The following is an 11,141-nucleotide window of genomic DNA, read 5'->3' as shown; positions in this document are numbered from 1 at the left end:
CTACTCGCGTTGACCACAGTCGGAGAAGTGCAGGCCTCCTCTCCTACTCGCGTTGACCACAGCAGATGGTTGCAGGCCGACGTCCATCCATTTTGCGGTGGACGCTGACGAAGATCCTCTGTTCCACATCACCGACGCTGACGAAGATCCTCTGTTCCACATCACCATCGTCACCCTCCCACGTCTAAGTGGACTGCACCACACCTATGTAATTTATAATATCACTAAATAATCGACCTCGGAGTTGCCAAGAATATCATCTCAGTCTGACTTACCATTCCATCCACCGGATTCCATCCACCGGGTCATCCCCGCAACCTACTCGCTCATCGCGTGAACTCCGGGCATTAAAATTGATCCCTGATCGGATCCCTGATCGGAATCAAACTCACACATGAAAAGGGATGTCACAATATACGATTTCTTGAGGGAGTTCCTCAATTTCATTAAAATACCATCAAATTCAAGCATCAAATTTGTACATGAATTTATTCTTATGAGCCCTCTACTTCATTAAAATACCAACAAATTCAAGCATCGAATTTGTACATATATTTATTAGAGCAATGACTAAATTTTCGGTTCATCCTCTTCTGATAGTGTAAGAGGCGTCAACAAGAACATCTTGCAGGCATGGTGGTGCATGTCAGCTCTCAGTTCGTTCATGAACCTCTTCTATATCCATGTCGTCCCATTGGGCTACGATGGTTCTGAATTCAGGGGAGCGGTTCAACAACTTGTAGTGCCAATTACCAACCTCATGAGAGCCATGCTCATGTTCATCAGAATAGCTAAGGTTTCCTTGGTCATGTTCCTTACATCACAATCGATAATAATAGGAGCCTATAAGGATGGATTGGATGAGTGGAGCAATTTGTAAATAGAATCTCCACCATGCATAAAGATAATGAGAAAGAGAGAGAGAGTTATGCTACCTTTCAAGCGGCCTAGAGGCTATAAACATAAGTCGACATGTCAGACATCTTGCATAAAAAACGATGGGGTCGACTAATTATGCAAGCACTTACCATTCCAACCGTTGGGTCTTACATGTTCAGCGTAAACTTTATTCTGATCTGCCCTCAAGACCATACTGCAACGTAAAGAAACAACACACATTATGCCACCCAAGAACGAAGAAACGAAGGTGAACAACCGTACCTTTCCCGTGAATCATTTATATCGAAAGTTTTCCCATGAATCATTTATGTCGAAAGTTGTTCGACAGCTATTCCCCAAATTGTCAGCCCAAAGAATATCTCCCCTAAATCAAAAAAAGATAAATTGGTCTACCTATTCTCATCAGTGCTCGAGGATACCTATTCCGTTAGTATTGATAGAGATTTTAAAGATATCGATAATATCATGATTATCATGATATTATCAATAATATCAGTATTGATAGTTGTTCTGTTAGGAAAGATATTGATAGGGATTATCATGATTATATCAATAATAAAGAACATGTTTTTCTAAATTATGAAATATATATATATATATATATATATATATATATATATATATATATATATATATATATATATATATATATATCATTGAGATAAGATTATCATGATCTCATATATATTTTGAGAATATATTATTATAATTTTAAATTATAAAATATTATCTTGATTATATCAATAATAATATTATATTATTATCATGATCTCCTTAATATTTTAATATTATATTATAATAATCCTAAATTATAGAATTGATAATAATATATTATCATTATTCTATCAATAATAAAGAACATGCTTTTCTAAATTATGAAATAATATGGATATCATTGAGATAAGATTCTCAAGATCTCATAGATATTTTAAGAATATATTATTAAAATTTCAAATTATAAAATATTATCTTGATTATATCAATAATAAAAATTAGATCTCAAAATGATTTTCGAAATTATGAAATAATTTAATAAATATTTTTATAATTTTTATTTGTGCATATAAATTTATAATCATTACCAATAAAAATTTAGTGAGTCATACTCAATAATAAAGATTAGATCTCAAAATGATTTCTGAAATTATGAAATAATTTAATAAATAATTTTATAATTATTTTTTAAACTAAAGTATATAAATGTTTTGTAACAAAGAATTGAGATCACGATCAAGAGATTCTAAATCATGATAAATGATTTTATAATAATATATTATCATGATTCTATCAATAATAAAGAATATGTTTTTCTAAATTATGAAATAATATATATATATATATATATATATATCATTGAGATAAGATTATCACGACCTCATAGATATTTTGAGAATATATTATTATAATTTTAAATTATAAATATTATCTTAATTCTATCAATAATAAAGATTAGATCTCATAATGATTTCCGAAATTATGAAATAATTTAATAAATATTTTTATAATTATTTTTAAAAATAAAATATATAATTATTTTTTTATAATTTTTAATTATGCATATAAATTTATAATCATTATCAATAAAAATTTAGTGAGTGATAATCATTGGTATAGTTACTTCATGAGTGTAACAAAAAATTGAGATCATGAGTAAGTGATTCTAAATCATGATAAACCATGATATGTTTTACCACGATCTCTTTAATATTTTAATATTTTATTATCATAATCTTGGATTATAAAATTTATAATAATATATTATCCTGATTTTATCAATAATAAAGAACATGTTTTTCTAAATTATTAAATAATATAGATATTATTGAGATAAGATTATCATGATCTCATAGATATTTTGATAATATATTAGTATAATTTTAAATTATAAAATATTATCTTAATTCTATTAATAATAAAGATTAGATCTCAAAATGATTTATGGAATTATGAAATAATTTAATAAATATTTGTATAAATATTTTTTAAATAACATATATAATTATTATATATTTATAATTTTTATTTATATATATAAATTTATAATCATTATTAATAAAAATTTAATTAGTCATACTCATCGGTACCATTAATTTATGACCTTTAGAGTGACCTTTATATCCATACCAAAAATCTCTCTAGAATAAGTTATAATAAAAAATCGTGATCGCAATGAAGGGATTATCACGATCTCATTAATATTTTAACATTATATTATCATAATCCTCTATTATAGAATTTATAATAATATATTATCATGATTCTATTAATAATAAAGAATATGTTTTTCTAAATTATGAAATAATATAGATATCACTGAGATAAGATTATCACGATCTCATGGATATTTTGAGAATATATTTTTATAATTTTAAATTATAAAATATTATCTTTATTATATCAATGATAAAGATTAGATCTCAAAAAGATTTTCGAAATTATGAAATAATTTAATAAATATTTTTTATATAATTATTTTTAATAAAATATATAATTATTATATTTTTATAATATTTATTTATGCATATAAATTTATAATCATTATTATTAAAATTTTAGTGAGTCATACTTATCGATGTCGTTAATTTACGACATCTTGAGATTTTTATTCATACTAAAAATCTCTTTAGAATGAGTTAATATAACAAAAATTTGTGATAACGAAAGCGATTATAAATCACAATAAACCATGATATGATTTATCATGATCTACTTAATATTTTGATATTATATTATCATAATTCTAAATTATAGAATTTATAATAATATATTACCATGATTCTATCAATAATAAAGAATATGTTTTTCTAAATTATGAAATAATATAGATATCACTGAGATAAGATTATCACCATCTCATCGATATTTTGAGAATATATTATTATAATTTTAAAATTTAAAATATTATCTTGATTATGACGTCTTAGGGTGAGATTCATTAATATACCGAAAATATCTTTAGAATAACTTAGTGTAACAAAGAATATAATTCAAATACTGGCATATCTAAGCTAAAAATACTATGTACTATATTATACTATAATGCTTCAAAAATTACAAACACTTAATTCAACAATAATCTATAACACATTTTGAAGTCCAGCAAAGAATTCAAGAAGTAAAATACATAGGATTAGTGGGACGCATATGACGGCGGGATGACTTCTCGCGCGGGGATGATATGGGATCCCCGCAACCCACTCACTCGTCGCATGATTTTCGAATGTTAAAGTCGATCCCCGATCAGAACGGAACTCATGGACATGAAAAGGAATATCACAATATGCAATTTCTTGGGGGAAACAAGTCATGAATAAAAAATGCTCGTATTCCTCAATTTCATTAAAATACCATCAAATTCAAGAATTGAATTTGTACATGAATTTATTTATCCTACGAGCCCTCTACTTCATTAAAATACCAGTAAATTCAAGGATCAAATTTATATATGTATTTATTCATTAAAATACCAGTGACTAGATTTTGGTTCATCTCTTCTAATAGTGTAAAAGACGTCAACATGACCATCTTGCAAGCATGGTGGTGCACATCGGCTATCAGTTCGTTCACGAACCTCTTCTCCAGTATCACATGCTACAGCAACCAATAATGTACAACCACCATGTTAACTACAACTGTGAAACGATATTGTCCCATTGGGCTGTGAGGTTCTAAATTCAGGGAAGCGGTTCAATAAAAGTGATTCCAACTGCTCTTAAAGTAAATCTTATGATAAAAAAAAATTACATGAATCTATCAAATAAAAGAAAAAAAAAACATACCCGGGAGGAGTCATCCCAAGCCCATTCGTAAGTAGATTCTAACGCTCCACGATCGCCAATCAAACGTTGGTATAAGCATCACCAAATTGATTTGCTTCATCTTATTCCTCACACAGTGGTACTATATTATTATAATTTTAAATATAAAATATCTTGATTATATCAATATAAAGATTAGATCTCAAAAAGATTTCCGATATGATTTATCACGATCTCCTTAATATTTTAATATTATATTATCATAATCCTAAATTATAGAATTGATAATAATATATTATCATGATTCTATCAATAATAAAGAAAATATTTTTTTATTTATAAAATAATATAGATATCATTGAGATAAGATTATCAAGATTTCATAGATATTTTAAGAAAAATTTAGTAAAATTTCATATTATAAAATATTATCTTGATTATATCAATAATAAAGATTAGACCTCAAAATGATTTTCGAAATTATGAAATAATTTAATAAATATTTTTATAATTTTTATTTATGCATATAAATTTATAATTATTATCAATAAAAATTTAGTGAGTCATACACATCGGTACCGTTAAATCATGATGTCTTAGGGTGAGTTTTATATCCAAATCTCTCTAGAATGACTAGTGATCACGGTGGAGATTCTGAATCATGACAAACAATGATACGATCTTCTTAATATTTTAATATTATATTATCATAATCCTAAATTATAAATTTATAATAATAAAGAACATGTTTTTTTAATTATGAAATAATATATATATCATTGAGATAAGATCATCATGATCTCATAGATATTTTGAGAATATATTATTATAATTTTAAATTATAAAATATTATCTTGATTCTATCAATAATAAAGATTATATCTCAAAATGATTTCCGAAATAATAAAATAATTTAATAAATATTTTTTAAAAAAATAAAATATATAATTATTATTTTTATAATTTTTATTTGTGCATATAAATTTATAATCATTATCAATAAAAATTTAGTGAGTGATAATCATTGGTCCATTACCAAAAATCTCTCTAGAATGAGTAGTGTAACAAAGAATCAAGATCATGATCAAGGGATTTTAAATCATGATAAACCATGATATGATTTATCATGATCTTCTAAATATTTTAATATTATATTATAATAATCCTAAATTATAGATTCTATCAATAATAATGAACATGTTTTTTTAAATTACAAAAATATATATATATATATATATATATATATATATATATATATATATATATATATATATATATATATATATATATATATATATTAGTGAGATAAGATTATCACACGATCACATAGATATTTTGAGAATATATTATTATAATTTTAAATTATAAAAATATTATCTTGATTCTATCAATAATAAAGATTAGATCTCAAAATGATTTTCAAAATTATGAAATAATTTAATAAATTTTTTTATAATTATTTATTTAAAATAAAATATATAATTATTATATTTTTATAATTTTTATTTATACATATAAATTTATAATTATTATCAATAAAAAATTAGTGAGTGATAATTTTGAGTACCGTTAATTTAGAATGAGTTTTATATCCATTATCACAAATCTCTCTAGAATGAGTTAGTGTAACAAAGAATCGATATCATGATTCAGGGATTCTAAATCATGATAAACCATGATATGTTTTATCACGGTCTCTTTAATTTTATTTGTGTATATAAATTTATAATAATTATTAATAAAAATTTAGTAAGTCATACTCATCACTGTTAATTTATGACCTCTTAGGATGAGCTTTATATTCATACCAAAAATCTCCCTAGAATAAGTTAGTCTAATAAAAAATCATGATCAACATTAAAGGATTATCATGATCTCCTTAATATTTTAACATTATATTATCATAATCTTATATTATAAAATTTATAATAATATATTATCATGATTCTATTAATAATAAAGAAAATATTTTTCTAAATTATGAAATAATATAGATATCATTGAGATAAGATTATCACGATCTCATCGATATTTTGAGAATATATTATTATAATTTTAAATTATAAAATATTATTTTGATTATATCATTGATAAAAATTAGATCTCAAAAAGATTTCCAAAATTATGAAATAATTTAACAAATATTTTTATATAATTATTTTTAAATAAAATAGATAATTATTATATTTTTATAATATTTATTTGTGAATATAAATTTATAATAATTATTATTAAAATTTTAGCGAGTCATACTCTGCCATTAATTTATGACGTCTTAGGATTTATATCCATACCAAAAATCTCTTTAGAATGAGTTAGTATAACAAAAAATCTTGTTCAAGATCAAATGATTATAAATCATGATAAACCATGATATGGTTTATCATGATCTCCTTAATATTTTGATATTATATTATCATAATTCTAAATTATAGAATTTATAATAATATATTATCATGATTCTATCAATAATAAATAATATGTTTTTTTCTAAATTATGAAATAATATAGATATTATTGAGATAAGATTATCACGATCTTATTGATATTTTTAGAATATATTATTATAATTTTAAAATATAAAATATTATTTTGATTATATTAATGATAAAAATTAGATCTCAAAAAGGTTTCCGAAATTATGAAATAATTTAATAATATTTTTTATAATTATTTTTTTAAATAAAATATATAATTATTATATTGTTATATTTTTATTTGTGCATATAAATTTATAATCATTATCAATAAAAATTTAGTGAGTCATACTCATCAGTATTGTTAATTCATAACGGTGAGCTTTATATCATGATATGATTTATCATGATATTATTAATATTATTAATATTATATTATCATAATATTAAATTATAAAATTTATAATAATATATTATAATATTTCTATCAATAATGAAGAACATGTTGTTCTAAATTATGAAATAATATAGATATCATTGATATAAGATTATAATGATCTAAGAGATATTTGGAGAATATATTATTATAATTTTAAAATATAAAATATTATCTTGATTTTATCAATAATAAAGATTAGATCTCAAAATGATTTCTAAAATTATGGAATAATTTAATAAATATTTTTTTATATTTTTAAATAAAATATATAATTATTATATTTTTATAATTTTTATTTATGCATATAAATTTATAATCATTATTAATAAATATTTAGTGAGTTATACTCATTGGTACCTTTAATTCATGACATATAAGTTTTATATCCATACCAAAAATCTCTCTAGAATAAGTTATTGTAAAAATAAAGAATCGAGATCATGATTAAAGGATTCCAAATCATTTTCAACCATGATCATGATCTACTTAATATTTTATTATAAAATTTATAATAATATTTCATAATGATTCTATCAATAATAAAGATCATGGTTCTCTAAATTATGAAATAATATAGATATCATTGAGATAAGATTATCACTATCTCATCGATATTTTAAGAATAAAGATCATGATTTCATAAGGGAAACAAGTCATGAATAAAAAAAGCTCGTATTGATAGGTACGGTCATTCATCACCACCATCCTACGAGCCACCTACTTCATTAAAATACCAATAAATTTAAGCATCGAATTTGTACATGTATTTATTCATCCGATCAGTGACTAGACTTTCGGTTTATCCTCTTCTGATAGTGTAAGAGACGTCAACAGGAACATCTTGCAAGCATGGTGGTGCACGTCGACTCTCAATTCGTTCACGAACCTCTTCTCCAGTGTCGCATGCTACAACCAATAATGTACAACCATGTTAACTACAAATGTCAATCGATGACTAAAATGTGTAGGAGAAAATGGTAAAACATTTAGAGTACCTTCCAAAGATCTCTGACTTCTACAACCGTGTTTGGTGGAAGACCGATGTCGGCTGTGATGGTTCTGAATTCAGGGGAGCGGTTCAACAGAACGACTACAATTCTGTATCTAGAGAGAGGTCCTACCCAAACCTGCATCCAAACTTCCATGATCTCAGGACTTGCGTGCTTCATGGGATGACAGAATGCGAGAACAACTTGTAGTGCCAATTACCAACCTCGTGATCTCCATACATTCGCACCTTCTTCGCTTGAAGACCGAGAGGATCAGTTCATCAGAAAATAAACCATACGTGAAAGCCATGATCATGAGAGCCCCATCGAACTCGTTGCATATGCTTACCTTGGTTTATAGCAATCACTTCCTCATTGCCAAGGATAGCCAAGGTTTCCTTGGTCATGCTCCTTACATCACAACCGATAATAAGAGGAGCCTGCGAGGATGGATTAGATTGGATTGGAGTGGAGCAATAGGTAAATAGAATTTTCACCACGCAGAGAGAGAGAGAGAGAGAGAGAGAGAGAGAGTTATGCTACCTTTGAAGCAGCCTAGAGACTAAAGTGCACAATGTACTCATCGTTACTCATACCACCATTTCCAACTTCGAGCATGTCTGGATCTATAGACGTAAGCTGACATGTCAGACGTCTTGCACAAAAAATGATAGGATAGACTAATTATGCAGGCACTTACCATTCCAACCGCCGGGCCTTGCATGCTCAGCGTAAACTTCATTCTGATCTGCCCTCGAGACCATATTGCAATATAAAGAAACAACACACATTATGCCACACAAGAACATCAAGAAGAAACAAAGATGAATGACCGTACCTTTCCCATGACTATTCCCCAACTTGTTAGCCCAAAGAGCCGGGTGCATGTCTCCCCTGAACCAGAGAGTACAAGAGCAGAGTCGGTCAACGAAGAAGCAAGGATTGTTTGATCATATTCTCTAGTATTCTTTTTCTTTTTTACCATTCACATAAAGAGACGAAAATTGGTCTGCCTGTTCTCATCAAAGCGAGTCATCTCGGGATACCTACATCGAAAGTTCTTCCTTGTTTCAGTGGCACACATGAAACCTCACCGAGACGAAAAAAAAAGAAAAACTTACCGCTTCATCGGTTTCAAATCATCATTGTTACAGTTGTCGTACTTGAGGTAATCAATGCCCTGGTACAAGAATAAGAAGAATCAGCAAGCTAATTCGTATCAGAGAAAGCTTCGACAGTTCGACCACGCTTGCTCACCCATGAAGCAAAAGTTTCAGCATCTTTCTGCTCATGACCAAGCGAACCTGGCATCGTCTAACTGCATGTTCGGTGCCTGCAATGCCCGACAAATCTTATTTCAAGAACTCACAAATCGAGACAATCAGGAAGAGATGATCATGATTCATTGTTCCGCTAGACTTACCCTGCGTTTGAGTAAATACCAAGTTTAAGCCCCTTGCCATGAACATAATCCGCGAGAGCTTTGATTCCTGATAGAAACGTCAACCTTTTTGGCACCATATAACCCTGGAAGCATCTATGAATGACCATGAGAGTTGATGAAACACTAAAACGGATGTCTTGAAGTATTTATGAGCAATACACTTGATGCATCATATCATAAACCAGTCAATAAAAACCCATTTACAAACCGTTGAATCACGATTATGCTCAGCCCAACAATCATATGCATGTCCATGCAATAGACAATTCATCAGATTTACTCTCTCTAAATCTAAAAAAAATGAAATTGTGAGTGAGATTGTGAGAGGCATACCTATGTTGACATATCGATATCCAAGTTTAGCAAGCCTAGTAGACACCAATGCATCCGCTATAACACCGAAACAAAACATCACTGGATGTCATAAATCGATCTACTTATTTTTTGTTGGAGAAAATACATCAATATATTTGTACTTGATTCTCTAATTATAGTCTCGTTGATATCGCAATAAAAGTGATTCCAAGTGTTCCAACTGCTCTTAAAGTACATCTTATGATTAGAAAAATTTACATGAATATATCAAATACAAAAAAAAAAAAAAAACATACCCCATGGGAGAAGTCATCCCTAGCCCATTCGCGAGCAGATTCCAACGCTCGACGATCGATCTTGCTTCGACGTCAATCAAACGTTGGCTACACAACATCATTGAGATAAGATTATCACTATCTCATCGATATTTTAAGAATATATTATTATAATTTAAATTATAAAATATTAACTTGATTATATCAATGATAAAGATTAGATCCCAAAATGATTTCCAAAATTATGAAAAAATTTAATAAATATTTTTTATAATTATTTTTGAAATAAAATATATAATTAATATTTATTTGTGAGTCATACTCGATACCGTTAATTCATGATGTCTTGTCTTAGGGTAAGCTTTATAACCATTCCAAAAATCTCTCTAGAATGAGTTAGTGTAGTAAAGATTCGAGATAAAGGGATTCTAAATTATAATAAACTATGATATGATTTATCACGATCTGAATATTTTAATATTATATTATCATAATCTTAAATTATAAAATTTGTAATAATATATTATTATGATTCTAACAATAATAAAGAACATGTTTTTCTAAATTATGAAATAATATCGATATCATTGGTGATCAAATGAAG

At 26.7% G+C, this 11,141-nt stretch overlaps 1 pseudogene; it reads right to left on the bottom strand.

The window, feature by feature from the left end:
- On the bottom strand, window positions 1–10,656 carry LOC135620321 (alpha-galactosidase 1-like; annotated as a pseudogene).
- Window positions 10,657–11,141: the final 485 nt, after the last annotated feature.

This window comes from Musa acuminata, chromosome BXJ2-8 (assembly GCF_036884655.1).
Source record: "Musa acuminata AAA Group cultivar baxijiao chromosome BXJ2-8, Cavendish_Baxijiao_AAA, whole genome shotgun sequence".
Classification (NCBI taxonomy): Eukaryota; Viridiplantae; Streptophyta; class Magnoliopsida; order Zingiberales; family Musaceae; genus Musa; species Musa acuminata.
Note: the sequence above shows the minus strand (reverse complement) of the source record. Positions and strands in the feature narration are given on the sequence as shown.